The sequence below is a fragment of the Hippocampus bargibanti genome, linkage group LG12 (assembly GCF_051943395.1).
Source record: "Hippocampus bargibanti isolate YZ-2025 linkage group LG12, ASM5194339v1, whole genome shotgun sequence".
Taxonomy (NCBI): Eukaryota; Metazoa; Chordata; class Actinopteri; order Syngnathiformes; family Syngnathidae; genus Hippocampus; species Hippocampus bargibanti.
In genome coordinates this window covers 3,983,286-3,999,401 of record NC_142745.1, presented here as the reverse complement: position 1 = coordinate 3,999,401, position 16,116 = coordinate 3,983,286, and positions in this window count along the sequence as shown.

The following is a 16,116-nucleotide window of genomic DNA, read 5'->3' as shown; positions in this document are numbered from 1 at the left end:
ACTGGATCAGCAGGGGCTCCATCTCAAGGACATGGAGGATAAGAACGGAATAATGAGTCAATCTGTGGGAGGTTTGTTAACATAATTACACTGTGGAGTTTGACGTTTTACAACGCTCACGCACAACATCCGCAACACGTGCTTAACGTTTAAATATCCATTTTAAAAGATAACATTAAAGGCTCAATTAATATATATATATATATATATATATATATATATATATATATATATATATATATATATATATATATATATATATATATATATATAGATGCATGGCTTGAGGAGCCCGCAATGACAAGAAAGAAACGTCAACCAGCGCGCCGATGATTATGTGGAACTGCCGCGGCTTGGAATTGAAGCGGATTTACGTGGGACAGGAGATGTGAGACGATCTCTTTTAGTCAATTGATTATACAGCTTCATGTTTGCTTTCAACATTTAGCTTGTAGCAGATGTGCCCATGTTAACATGATGTCCCTGATCCACTGGTGAAAAGGACACTTTGATTTTGTCCTCTTTTATCTAGAACTCCTTCATACACCAATGAGGGAGCTGAAAGTGCTGAAAATTAAATGACTGTGTCTTTGTGTTGTCATATCATTTTTTTGTTGTTGTTTTGACTTCAATATGGCGCCATGAGAGTGGCTGCCTTTCCAGCAGCTACTGTATTTTGTTTTTCTACTTCTTCCTTTCCTTTACTCTTCCTTCCAAAACTTTGCTGCTGTGGAATTTCTCCACTGTGAGGCTAATAAAGGCTATCCTTAATCCCAATCCTAATATTTGGTGTGTCTTTCAACTTTGAAATGATTCCTTATCCATTTTTTGGGTGGAAAATTTCAAACTATTTTTACTAAACTGCACCTATACTTCTCATGTGATGCACCCAAAAGGGTGGAAAAAACATGAACACAACTCTGCTTCCTTGGCATTGAAGAAAGTGCTTTCCAGCTGTGTGCAGAGGTGAGATTGTACAAAGTCAACTCGCGGGAGACATTTACGCCGCCACGTATTGAAAGACCTCCATCGACATACAGGCATGAAGGAAAAATCCCTGTCAAGTGATGTGAGAAGCTGTGAGTGCTTTTTTGGCACCAAGAATTCAATGTGAACACCCACTCGACAAAAAGTTTCGACAACACATCATAAACTACTGACTGGTAGACAGAGCCGAGAAACAAGCTTGCATGGATTTCACCAGATTTTTTGAAGGTTGTGAAATCCGACAATCAAAAAGGCTATGCTAACAACTAAAAAGTATAAAAGAGACTATGTCTTATAAAAATAAAGGATGCATACATGCATGTAGTATTCGGTAACTACATCATCAAGTCTTCAATGTCATAAATAGACAAAAGATAGCATTTAAATATAATACAATATTTAATCCAAATATTTTTTGGCTACCGGTAATTCTTATAGTCAGATATCTTTACCAAATATATTCCACACCACTACCCTAACATTCATCCATCCATTTTAATCCAATTTCTACAGATAATAGTCACAGGGGGAACTAGAGCCTATCTCAGGTGTCTTCGAGCAGTAGGCTGGGGACACCCTGAACTGGTTGCCAGCCAATTGCAGTGAAAATAGAAACGAACAACCGATCCACACTCTCACTCACACCAAGGAGACAATTCAGTGTTCCATTAACCTACAATGAGTGTTTTTGGAATGTGCGAGGAAACCAGAGTACCCGGAGAAAACCCACACAGGCATGGGGAGAATATGCAAATTCCACATAGATCGAACCAATGACCTATGCACTATGAAGCTGACAAAATAACCACTGGAGAAGCGTGCTGCCAACCCATAACAGTCCATCTTAAATGACTGTCTGTCCCTAGTTGTACCTAGTAGACATTCATATTTCTCTTTTAGCTTCATTTCAAAGCCATTAGAAAGACGAGATGAAAAATTATTGAACACAAATCTAATTTGAAACTCAAAATCGATTGGCTACAGCAAAAAGCAAGCCTCCAGTTATGGAGTAAGTAGAGATCTCTTGAGGATGCCGCGCCAGGTGGTGGTGCTTCTTCATATGGCCCAAAACAATCAAATGGAAAATGCTTCAAGGATTTAGCATACATACATTGGATTTTGAACGTATGGTGTTGAAGTAGCACGATCAATAAATGGGTTGTTTCTTGGCTTGGCTTAAGTTGTTGATGTCCAATATACAAACATGGAAAGACCAGGCGCTAATGGTCAAATGTAAATGTGTCCACTGCGATACTAATAAAGGCAAATCCAATCCAAATCCAAGAAAAAATAAGCGGCATAAAGGGTTGATCCCTGTGAATCCTGCCTAGCAAATAGTGACACATTCTAAGTGATTTAATGACGAATTATAACTCTATAACTATAACACCAATGACGAATTTTAAAAAAAGTCATCAGTCCTCAGAAACATGTTTATATTTTTAACTGAGTTTCATTCCATTGTATCAGAGCATTCGCGTGACGCTTTTATGACAGCTATTCACAGTCAGATGTTCAAAGTCAAGCTTCACTTCACAGACAAGGAGCACTAGAGATAACCTGTTGAAAGTGAGATTGTGCTGGATGTTATCCAGAAGTGCACTTTGGCAAAGAGCCACGGTTTAGAAAAAAAAAAAGAACCCAAAAGTATTTCATTGATTAAATTGATTCATTAACTTTGATTGACCTTTCCTGAAAATTGCTCCACAGAAACGACCTCTGACATCACAGAATGTTTTTTCAAAGCTCTAAGATACATAAAAGCCACAAAGATAATATAAACGTCGCAAGATTTTGGTGATAAAAAGCCTTATATGGTGTAGTAGAAGTCAATTTTATAAAATTAACATTCCTTTTTTGGACATTGAATTGAAATTTCACATTGAAAGAGAACGAGGAATGGGGCAACTACCAAACACACCTGAGCACACACCACACCAGGTGATGTACATCCATCAAGCACGCCAGTCAATCACACACTCCGCCAACTTGGAAATTGTCATTTTTCCAGACCATTTGGAGCACCAACACAGAAATTAGAGACCCAAGTGGCGGCAATATGTTCCTTTTCTTGAGTATACTGTGAAAATGAGGTTGCTCTCTTCAGATATCTCGTTTGATGTCCTCGTGCAGGTATTCAAAAGCCACTTCAATTTCATACAATGTTTTGTTTCTCAGCATTTGTGTGGAGTGTTTTTAGCTGTTTTTATTTTTATTTTTATTTTTTTAAACGTGATCCTGTGGACACACAACATACAGTTGAAACCAAGCTGTCTGTATGGTTGTCTGGACAGCACATTTTATTCCAGATTACCTTTATTGTCTTGAGATTTTAGGACAAAGTTCCAGAAAAAAAATATCCATCCTGTGACTGTAAAGTGTCCTTGAGAGTTTTGAAAGGCGCTTAGAAATGAAATTTATTATTATTATTATTATTATTATTATTATTAAAATAAATAAATTGCCAAATAAATGAACTGATAAAATAAATACATACACTACAATAAATAAACAAATAAACAAACAAACAAATAATCAAACACACATCCATCCATACATACATACATACATACATACATACATACATACATACATACATACATACACACACACCCATCCATCCATACATACATACATACATTACATACATACATCCATCCATCCATACATACTTACAGAAATAAATAACACTCTGCAAGGTCTTTGCCATGCTAATGATCAACCACAAAAATAAAAGCATAGTGTAAAATCCATCTGACACTCGATGTGAACTGACATAGTCATTGATTGCGTTGATTATCTACCTGTAATAAAAGCACTGCTTAGGGTCCAACTAAATGACTCACCTCATCATATGAGGGGAAATAAGAGATGAGAATACTTGCACACACACGCTTGGAGGGTGGGACATGCGGTTGATTCTGCAATGCCTCTGCCATTCCTGACCTCATTTAACTTGATTTCACCGAGCAGCGAAAGTGCACCGTTAATCAAATTCTACTCAGAAAGTCTTTGCAGCTGCTCCATGAAAGTAAAGGAATGGATGAAAATATGAGCCTGTTCTTCAGTTAAGCTTCTAGTCGGCATGAGAAAGTGACTCAGTACCCGTCATGCTCTCAAAGCACACGCCGCATCAAAAGATATCACTGCAGTCTTTGTCAGAGCTTAAGTTCCAACCGCGACGACGAGGCACTCTGAGACAGAAACTCTAGAGCACTGTCATTCGCGTTCACTTTATTATTCAGATTGTCGTTAATATTTTATTTGCCGACCTTGCATTTGCCCACTGCTTGCCGATCAGAGGAAACACGATGTGGAACCCGAAACAAGCCAGGGGAGGACACAACATAGAGAGAAAAAAATGTGAAAATGGAGCACTTGCACACATTCAACACAGACTCAGTCTTATCGCTTCCAATCCCAATAACACTCTGCGGGGAGCAAATTACACCTTCAGCAATCAGCGTCGCAACCACGTCAGCCAATTGTACGCTTTGTTTGCAATCAATGATGCTGGGCCATCTCATTTGTTTTGTAGAGAGAAAAAAAAAACAATTTCATTTGCTAAAACAGCTTCATCGAAGTGTTTTAAACCTTGCGTGATGTGTGAATGAGTAGAACGTTGCACAGCTTTCCCATCTGTCTGCTTGTTCCCAAACGGATGACTGCAAGGTGCGGACTAACCAAATAAAAGAGCTAATTCCAAATGACATGATATACTTAGTGGAGAAGGTTTAAAGCTGCCTCGTAGATTGAGAAGTCAAATGTAATCCACGAGGGCAGACATTTGTTTTCTTAACAGATGGTCTGGCTCAGAGAGAGACAAATGATCGATTGTTACCTGCAGGAAGGAGGAAATTGACTTAAACTCACGTTAAGGAGACAATCGATGTTGGAAGATCACACAACTTTCTGTCATGTCGCTGAACATTCACAATCCAGTAAAACAAATTATTTTGAAGCGCAAAGGGATTTAGAAATATAAGTCTCCACCACAGGTTTCCACTTTATCCATTCATTCCTTTTTCTTGCATAATAATAATAGTGATAATAATAATAGTGATAATAATAATAATAATAATAATAATAATAATAATAATAAACAAATAAATAAATAAACAGACTAATAATAATAATAATAATCATAATAATAGGAATAATAATTACACATAGACTAATAATACTACGACGAATGATAATATTAATAATAATATCCATGCAGTCCTTTTGTTTGCACAGTAATAATAATAATAATCATCATCATAATAATAGTTATAATAATAAATAGACAAATAATAAAATACTACTACTAGTACTACTAATATGACTAATAATATCCATTCATTCGTTTTCCTTATAATAATAATAATAATAATAATAATAATAATAATAATAATAATAATAATAATAATAATAATAATAATAATAATAAATAAGTAATAATAATAAATAAGTAATAATAATAATAGTTATTATTATTATGATAAGTAATGATAATAAATAAATCATACAATAAAGATAACGTAATAGACAATAAATGATAATAAATACATAGACATATAATAATAATAATAATAATAATAATAATAATAATAATAATAATAATGCAATAAACTTGGGATCAGTCTGTGAGCTACCAATTGAGCCCATACAGGAGTCTATCTGGCCCCGCTTCCCTTTCTCAACCGAGATCAAGAATGTAGTCATCCAAGTTTTTTTCATTAATGAGCAGCCACACAGGCACCATGGGGGTGTCAGCAGCACAAAGCCTTGTTCAAACAGTTTCTTTTTGATTCTGATCAAGGAGTCGACGATCCTGTGGGGCAGCTTCTTCGCTGTCAGACAGATTTCTACAGAGCTCAGCAGCCCCCAAAGCATCCTTTTCCCATCACCTAAACCCTCAATCACAAACTGCCCGGGGGCATTACAGGCGGCACTTCTCATCATGGCATCAAGGACTTCCCAGTACACGGTAAAGATGTGAGTCGGAGTGGGAAGGTGTAATTGCTCCCTCCGTCAACTTCTCTAAATTGCGAAGTAAGTTAATGCTGACAAAGGAAAAGAAATTGCCTTATGCAATTGTGATCCAAACTTTTTTTGTTAGTAGATTCCGAGTTAATGGAAAAAAAATGTTTCGATTACAGGAGGGAGCACTTGACAGAAACCAAAGACAAGAACGATATGCGATTTGTGTCATGACTCGAAGATCATAGCACTTAATCATATTGGACCGATGCCATGCCTGTGTTGCTTCAGCCTTGGAGTGACGGGGGGTGCTTACAAGGGAATGGATGTGATGGATGGATGGATGGATGGATGGATGGATAGGAGGTGGTATGGATGGTGGGGTGGATGGATGGATGGATGGTTGGATGGATGGTATGGATGGATATAGATAGATGGATGTATGAGTGGCATGGTGGATGGATGGTGCAAATGATGGTGGATGGCAGGATGAATAGGTCAAGTCAATGATTGACAGGTGAAGATGGTCAATCAATGGATGCAAATGCAAGCATATTTATGGATCGATAACTCAATTATGATCAGCTTGAATAATCTTGATAATGTCATATTTATGTTCAATCACAATTCAATTGTTATAACCATGAAAGTGAATTCTGATTAATGATTGAATTGATTGTAATATGTGTATTTAATTTGATGGGATTAAAATTAGGCCAATAGATAGCAATGACCACGAGAAAGAAACATATCTACATGTGCTACGGCAAAAATGACTTTGACACCTGATGTATAGTGTCGAGTATCAAGATAGATGCAGGGGGATAGCAAGATCAGAGCAGATGACTAGACAGTAGATGGATAGCAGACTAGGCGTACGATAAGACCATCTAAATTAGCATTTGCAATTCCTATAGCGACAGCATTCCAATAGTAGTGACCATCTATCTAAACTTGAATAAGCACATTGACACTAATATGCAAAGCATTGAAAGAATGAAATTTCGAGTAGTAGCTCTACATTAATTCTGGAGATATCAGTATAATGCAGTTCATGAGTAAACCCGATGCATCTAACAACATTTAATTCAGTCAATCAGCATACATACAGTACGCAAAGCTATCAGAAATTAATGATCAGATGACAATTTCATTTATATATGAGTGATGTTTCACGATAATTAAGCCATGTCATAATGGCATTGCAGTCAAACAGCGTATAATTCATTTGTTTTAGTCTCATACTGTAATCTGATTGCACTTATATCATCTATAGTACAATATTCTTACAGTTATTTTGACGAGACTTTACATGCTTGTTTGAAAATGCAATATACTGTTTCACTGATGAACATTGATCAATTCAGCATTACAAATGTATGAAGAACAGTTCTTGAGACATGTGATAGTGCTATTTTGAACATATCTTGTATTGCTTAATTGTGTATGATTAGGGGAATTTAACTCTTTGTCTGATCAACGACTATTTGTTCCATGGATTATGTGTTTCAATTAAACTTGGTTCAGTTCAATTAGTAGCATTTAAGAGAACATTAATGATTTCGTAAGTGAATTTATCATTTTTCGGCTATTGTCGACATGAATCCGATCTGTCGATGCAGTGAAAAGATACGTATTCATAACCTGGTTATTATCTAATCGTATGAATCAGCGCTATAACAGTACTTATGCATATTTCATATGACAGTGAAGCCTTTTGGAATGTAGTTTCTGAGTAGCAGTATACGTATATTTTACATGTCTCGATTCTGCAATGACATTTTGACTGATATCTGCAGCATAGTGATACATGCATGCAGTTTTTGACTGCTATTTCAAGCTTTGAATTCATATGTGAATAGTAAAATTATGCTGATTGTTGTAAGACATGAGTTACGGTTCTAGTTATGCAATCTATTAAGTATCTGTGCTAGTTTCGGTACTCCTGGCCCAGTTTCCTACAACTGGCAATAGTCCTTCACCTAGTGCAGCGGCTTAAGTGCCATAGTTGCAGTATTGTCATAACTAGTTTCAATCGCTGTTTGTTACATAAAGGTACATATAAGCTGTCATTGTGCATGTAGATGTCATTAGTGTCATTCTGAATCTTTTCGCATGCAAAGTGATTCTATATTCGCTTCTTCAGTGTAGTCTCGACTCACCAGTGCTTGTCAATGATTCAAGATCATAACTGACTCTGTTATTTCACGCATCTGCTCGTATCAGTTTGCTATACATGCATCATGTTCTTATCAGGACAATTTTAGTAGCCATGACTCTCAAATGCTTAAATCAGTTGATTTTACTAGACATGCTTTTTTGTACATCAGCACTCAAGCTCTTTTGGAGAATCATGATCAATGTACTGAATGACTAGTTATAAACTGTAAGCATCATATCTGGAGGAATATGAATGGATACTCCATCATGACATTCATCTGATTTTTTTCTAGCAAAGAGCGATTGATTCACTGTATACAATGTAATTTGACTTTACAGCATGTGATGTGAATGTACATCAGCATTACAGAAGACATTCTCAGTGCTTGATTAATCAGCATGTAATACATTTGTTTGCTTTGTGAGACTTTAAGCATTGCCAATGTAAAGATAAGCAGATGCTAAATTGAGTTCTAATCTGCATATGTACTCGATACTCAACGATGTGTAATAGTACCTTAGATACTTGAAGAGTTCAACATTTCAGAAATTTAACCATGATTCTGGCACTTCATGGATCGGCAGATTTATTCCATGGACGTCGATCGATTGATTCAACGAATTATACACATAAGATTGTTCAACATGTCAACTTGATGAACGCACCTTAGCGTCATGCAGTGCTTGACATGTCAACCATTGAAGCACGCCGTTAATTGTACGAATATTACTGCAGTTGCAACGATTCATGAATTGAACACATGAAATCATTCATTGAATAGAACTATGGCATGCATCAAGCACAATGTTTGACAGGCTTAGAATTGATGACAGAAGTTTCTTGAGTTCATATGATGAATGTACTTCGTTCTAAAGTGTATCAAAGATTGTGCTCGGCACTACTTACACATGGCAAAGTACAAATACATGGCATCATGACATCAAGTACCAATCTTCAGAACTGAAAGCACTACACTATTTATTGTCTTTTGCTACTATTTAGGATGACAACGTACTGTAGCATGTAACCATCTATACAGCAGTTTATTCGAATTACATGATAATATTAGTCTGTACACGTATTAATGCATAATTCAGAATCATAGATTGCTAAATTGCAACAACATCGAATTCAAAACGCAAGGATCTCAATTAGGTTATTGCTGTACATAGTCAAGCTGGCCTATTTATGCAGTTTTGCAACAGTCAAAGCGAGGCAATTTAAGCTGACCGATATACGTTGCTAGAAGCATTATATGTGATCTCAACGATTTACATTGTGATATACAGCATGTATCTTACTTCAAATACACATTTATAATCTTCATGTTATCATTGAAGTGATTAATATAGCGAGGACCTGCCCAAATTCATCCATGTTGATCCAAATGTCAATTACGCAAATATCGTCTGCTATCAATGTATGTGTTGCAGAAATTGTCAGCTTAATGAGAGTCAATTTCCTTACAATTTAGCATTGCAAATTCACAGAGTGCATGAGCACTAGCGGCTATGCAAATGCGGAATCATGCACATGGCAACTAGGTATTCCAGAAACATCTAATCGCAAAATCTATGATGTTTATATTACTGTAATTGTGACATGAACGTCGTTTTTACACGTTCTACATATGATGCGTGATTCATTCATTAGATCTTGCATACCATGTACACGTTTGCATATCAATGTCTGGTAAGTGCAGTTGAAAGTCAAGTCTTGATTCCTAGATGTACTGTTAGGAGTTGTATCCTGAAAATCATGTCAGATCACCATGGCTGAATTTCATTAATATGATCGGCATGGTTTCAAACGATTGAACGTCTCCATATAGTGTATGACGTGTTCTGGTGACGCTGCCTCAGTGATAATGCGCAATCGAGTGACTGACTAAGTAATTTTCTGTAATTGGCATGTATTCAATGAACATCTACAACAGTATGCTTTCCATTCTTCTATTCACATTTCAGCTCTTCAATTAGCAATCGTTCAATTCTTCATCTTGAAGTTGCTCTGACTCGTCAGGTAATCCAATTAGGCGTTCACTAGTGTTATAATCGACATGATGTCATTCAAAGTGCTATTTCAATCATGATGTAGACTAGGCCTTAGTTAATAATCGCAACTATTTCAAGTTAGGTACAAATTATACATCATCAAGAACCATAAGGGTTCAGTGTAGCTCGTATGGAGTCTGCTGAAGGTGTCATGGAACAATTGTGCACTACTAGCACATTAATGCAGACTTGAGTTTCACATGATTACATATTGTCAGCATTCACAATTAAGGTCATTATTTCATTTTGAGTAATTCAATGCATCATATATTCACAGTGATTCCATGACTAGTCTCGAATTCTACAATGATACATGCTACTAGCTGCACATTAATCGCTATTTCCAGTGAATAAATGTGTTGTCCATTCAGTCAACGATCAACATCTCTATAAGTGCTCATGAGCATTATGCAAATATCATGGTACACTTCAGCACTTGGTACTAATTAAAAGTGCTACAAGATCATAAGCGTCATTATTCCTACATCTATTCAAGTAATGATTCCATCTTGAAAGGCATATTATGTCGTAATTTACATTGACAATATACATGTAAGACACCGATAATCATGCATTTCATTTATCAAGGATTTCACAATAGATTTCGATATGGTGCATTAGCTGTTAGTATTCATATGTTTGGTTACATTCGTACATGGTGTGCTTGACATTGCAACTATTGTAGAATTACCCAGGATCTTTGTTGAATTTGATTCAGTGACAGATCTAGTTTGAGTGCAGAGTGTGTACCTGACTAACTGCAGTAATTGTCGACTAAGCCCATCGTAGTATCACACGGTATGATATAGACATTGAGTTTGAATTAACTGTATTGATTACATTTCCATTATAAGAGCGACTAGTAGATCACTTTATACTACGATGCCAACATATTCAACTTGAAGAGCGATTAAAATGCAACATTTCTGATCCATTTTTAAGCCATTAAAAACAATGAAGGCAACATATCCTTCATCATTACATCTGATCCATTTCATGTGTTCGAGCATTATTAGGCGCTAATTTCTGCAAGTTTTTCACGAATAGAGAACTCTATGTCAATATTGCTATTCCATGCAGTGTGACATACACCAATCTGTCGTTGTTTTGTACAAAGTATCATGCAGTCTAAGAGTTACTCATTTACCCATCATGTGATAGCCACTTATTTCATATCAAGTCTAAGAGGTCAACATGTCTGTCGGCAGTACCGATATTGTAAAGCTAGCGCTACGAGGCATTACCCGATATGGCTATGTTAATCACTGATAGTCGCATTATGGAAGCATGTCACTTGTAGAGTTATACAATTTGCTTGATAAAAGCAGAAGTCATACACTTATGCATAGTCGATATCGTATAAATAGTGAGCTCAGATTGAAATATAGCATTAGCTCTAGCATTAGTCCAAATAAATTGTGCTAAGTATCAGCTTGTTCTAATGGCTTTATTCACAGGATCATGTTAACGGCAAATACAATATGTATCAATAACTGACCATTCAATACTCATGACTATTGTGTTTCTATTGAAAATTACAAATCAATGATCCTTACAGCAATGATTCTGCATGATCAAGAAATTTGCTAAAAGCATTGACTAATCTAATGCAATATTCATTAGTATTAGTTTCTATGACATATATAATGGTGCTAGATATATATAATGCAATGATTTACAGCTTAGTCTCATCTTGGTACGAAATTCGATGATCGATTGACAATAGGTTATGATACTTTGGTACAGTTAAATGATGAATGATAGAAATGAATGATTATAATCTTAAATGTCACTAGTATATTACAAGATAGAAAGTTCATGAACTTGTATAAGCTTCAATGTCGTTACAGTTTGACTTCACTACAAACTTGATTATACTTTAGGAAGTCTCATATGAATGTATGCATTTCTTTGAGTCTAGTACTGTAATTACCAAAGAAACGATCTATGAACAGTGATTCGCTACTATATAAGCCAAATAACCTTACTGATAGTTCTTACATGTAATGCTATTTCATATAACATTTTCGCAACTTCCGCAATTGCAAAATCGAGTGAGCTCATTGAATGGATCATACATATGCCTTGACATAATGACGATATCCATGAGCGCACTCACAATACGACAGCCTTTCGCTGGATCAGAATTGTTGTTCAATAGGCTGAGATGTTGCAGTAATGTGTCAATATGCATTCATATTAATCAGATTTATAAATGTGACATATTCTCATTTGTAAATGTTGATGTGATTTTCAAGATCTAGAGTATCTAAATTGGAGTGTACAATCATTACATGTGCGTCTCATTTTAAGCTTTTACATTAACATGTATATGAAATATGTATACAATCTGAATTTAAGTCAGTAAAACTTAAGAGTTGACACAAATGGTCATGTATGTCATTTCTATTTACTGAGCTATATGTTTGTACGAAAACTTAGAGCAATAGTCTAAATCTCCTACTAGTGCTCATGTTAGCTAGAAACGAGGTGAATTGCCGAGTTACTGTTCCACTTTGTGCAGAGTAAGAATTTAATAGATATTAAGCTTGACTTCAACTTCAAATAGTGCTATCATCGAACATTGAAACTATTAAATGTAATGATTGTCTATTCAAAAATATTTAAGAATGTATATGTCATAGCTAATCTGTATTAAAAGTTGTATCGACTATCTTTAGATTTGCTAAGCTAGCCATGTCTGCTGTTGCATAATTTCTTAAGTCTTATTTACCATTGTATCGCAATTTGACTTAAATCATATTGTTGATATATTAAGTTATCCATCATTTTGTATCAGATAACTAAACATCTTTATGGATTCAGGATTAAATACAAAGCGCTAGTATATGTAAGTTGTTAAAGGCTAATTGTAACTGAAATAGTATTTAAATGAATGTCTATTAAGTTTGTATTATAGTAATGAGAATACGATTGATAACTCATGCTCGCAATGATTTGCTGTCGTGTGTTAAACTGGATTCTATGCTGAGTATCTGGGCGAGGTGAACAGTCATCTAGAAGTTGAAATAAGACTTAGCATTGATGTTAGACCAAATCGACATGACACGTTTAGACAATCAGCCAACTTGACACTAGCTAAAGTACATATCATTCAAATTAGACAAGTAAATATTCATTTAGATATAATATAATTAAGATACTTATAGCATATCAATGATATATTGTAACTACATGCATATTGATGGATGTCTGTTGATTGAATTAAGACAATATCGCTGGCGATCTCTGTAATGCCGATAGATTAAGCAACATGTTGCCAATGTACAATCATTAAACATATAGTTTCGCATGTTACTATAATGTCACTATGTCCTATGCCACTTATTCATTTGAAGATGTGAAGGTAACTAATGAGTCTTACTACACTTTGATCAATAAACACTAATCAAATCATACGTCTTATAAGCATTTAGTGTTTCATTTTCATACTATCAGAATGTATGCATCTGCCAATGATGTGATTTATCATATATTTGATCTTATTCAAACTATGATGATTGAATCCATTTGTGTAACAGTATACTGTCAAATATCACTAGAAGTGCTGAATTGATCATACTAAGACTTCAGGTGCATTGATCTGTAAAGACTTGATAATTCGTTTTATCAATCATAGAAATGACAAGTGCTAAGTTAATTGATTAAGATTCATAGCATCAATATTTGTAAGTAATGTATATGCTGTAAATGCATTTTAGAGACTATTAAAGCATCTGTGACAATACAGCAGTAACAAATCTAAAATGTGTGAATATCGTATGGTTTGAAATTCTAAGTTGAATCTTTTGATGAAGTAAGTTTCAAATGACTATGAAATTGTGTAACTGCGATTACTAATAAGATTTCAATGAAATATGATCCTAATGAAAAGTATCTTAACTTGTAAATGTATTCAAGAGTGCACATTAATTTATCAAGCTAATCTAGGTAGTACTAAAGATTAACGTCATCATCTCATTAGCTAAATCTTATCATTTTAATCCATTTGACCTATAAGTCTAAAGTTCAATGTTAATATGTACATTGATGTTCATCCAGTATTTGCACTGACATGCAGATTGGCCATTGAGTGACTAAGCTACACAATGCTTTTACTAGTCTCTACTGTCTCCAAATAATTACATTTCATGATTGATTTTAACTAACATTGCTATGATGCAAGGATTAATCCAATCCATATTGCTGACCTATGATATTTTAAATTGATTACAAGATTTAACCACTGATTCGGTATACCATAACATTCTATTATAATGGAAACCATAGCTCATTGCCTAACGCAAAAATGCAATGCCAAATGGTCACAGAATTGAAACTAGCATTACATCTCAAACAGGATGCAATCTTTCAAAATAGAGTACTGAAGCAATTGTGACATCTAGAGCACAAAATCCTTTGCATCAACATAGCAAACTCAGTGACAAGAATGCATGACTGTGCAATGACTGGGCATCTTCAATGAGAATCAACAGTATAGTCAAAGAGCTATGTAACCTCAGTTAGACTTGTCTTATTGGATATTTGCTTGGTAAATATGTAGTATTTAAACATCTAGTGACACTCAATTGTAAAGTAAACAGTATAGTTACAGTTCGTTATCCAAGTATGAATACTTAGCTTAAACCAGATATGTACACATTATGGCATAAACATCTGTATATTAAAGGATAAATAATTATGATATAATAGTCGTAATTTAAGTAATCAAATGAATTTAATGATGTCATTGCGAATTCAGGAAACCTAATACAACATAATGTAAAGTCAATCAAGCAATTATTCCAACTAGACATCGATATACGAATGTGAACATCGATGAAACACTACTACATATATGACACAATCAGTTTCAAGACAATAACTAAATCATAATACCATCACGTAAGCTTTAATGCTTTCAGCCACAAATGCTTATTGAAATGAATCTTCTTGAATCAGATGTTACTTTTAACCTGATCAAACCATTTAAACAGTTATTCAAAATTCATGTTGAATACTAGTTAAACTAATGTGAATTTAAGGAAACCAACCCGGTAAAATTAAAAATCAATCTTCATGGCCAAGTGAATGTTATCCTTCGCAAATATTGGCAGCGAATTAAACATGATTGCCCCAAACTTATGCACGTGAATATACCTAAGTCAGATTACTGCCAGTTGATACCAATTTAAATTAATGTTGTAACATCAGAACCATTGATTTTCCATTTTTCAATTAAAAATTGCAATGAAAAATCATGCTTAGTAATCAGGTGAAGTAAATGATCTACATTTCAATCGAGTAGCCAATATACCATCAAAATTCCAAATCAAAGCAAATTTACAAAATATCCAACAACATATCTTTAACTATTGGAGTAGTCCTTTCAGTTTTAAGGTTATCTTTATGCAAATGAGTACTCAAATGCTCACTCAAGACAGGTTATTCAAATGCTTTATCATTTAAATCTGAAACAGCATGGATATGTTATAATACTTATTTACTAGTGAAATGAAGTTCTAAATCATCACAAGCGTACTAGTAACATGTCTTAATGTTGATCAAGTTAAGGATGAATTATTACAATTAATTTAAAAGTTCTTTACGGGGCGATGTTTTGCGGGTTTCTTGATCCCACGTTAATTACAGCAGGATAAGACACCTTTGAAACTCTCCAGAGAGATAGAGGGAAGATAAAGGGGCATAGGCACTACTTGCAAAGGAAATTAGGGGAAACGAATGGTTGAAGATGTATGACCAGGGTTTTGCAGGCATTCTAATAAGTGGGAATCTCATTCTTAATGTGTCCAAAGTAATTAAAAGGTGATTGAAAAGACACCCCAAATTCAATCACATTACCAAATGATTTTTGTTTTAATATTTAGGGCGCACCACATTAAAAGGAGCAAAAATAGAGTGGCAGAGGTTGTGTTATGGATCACCATT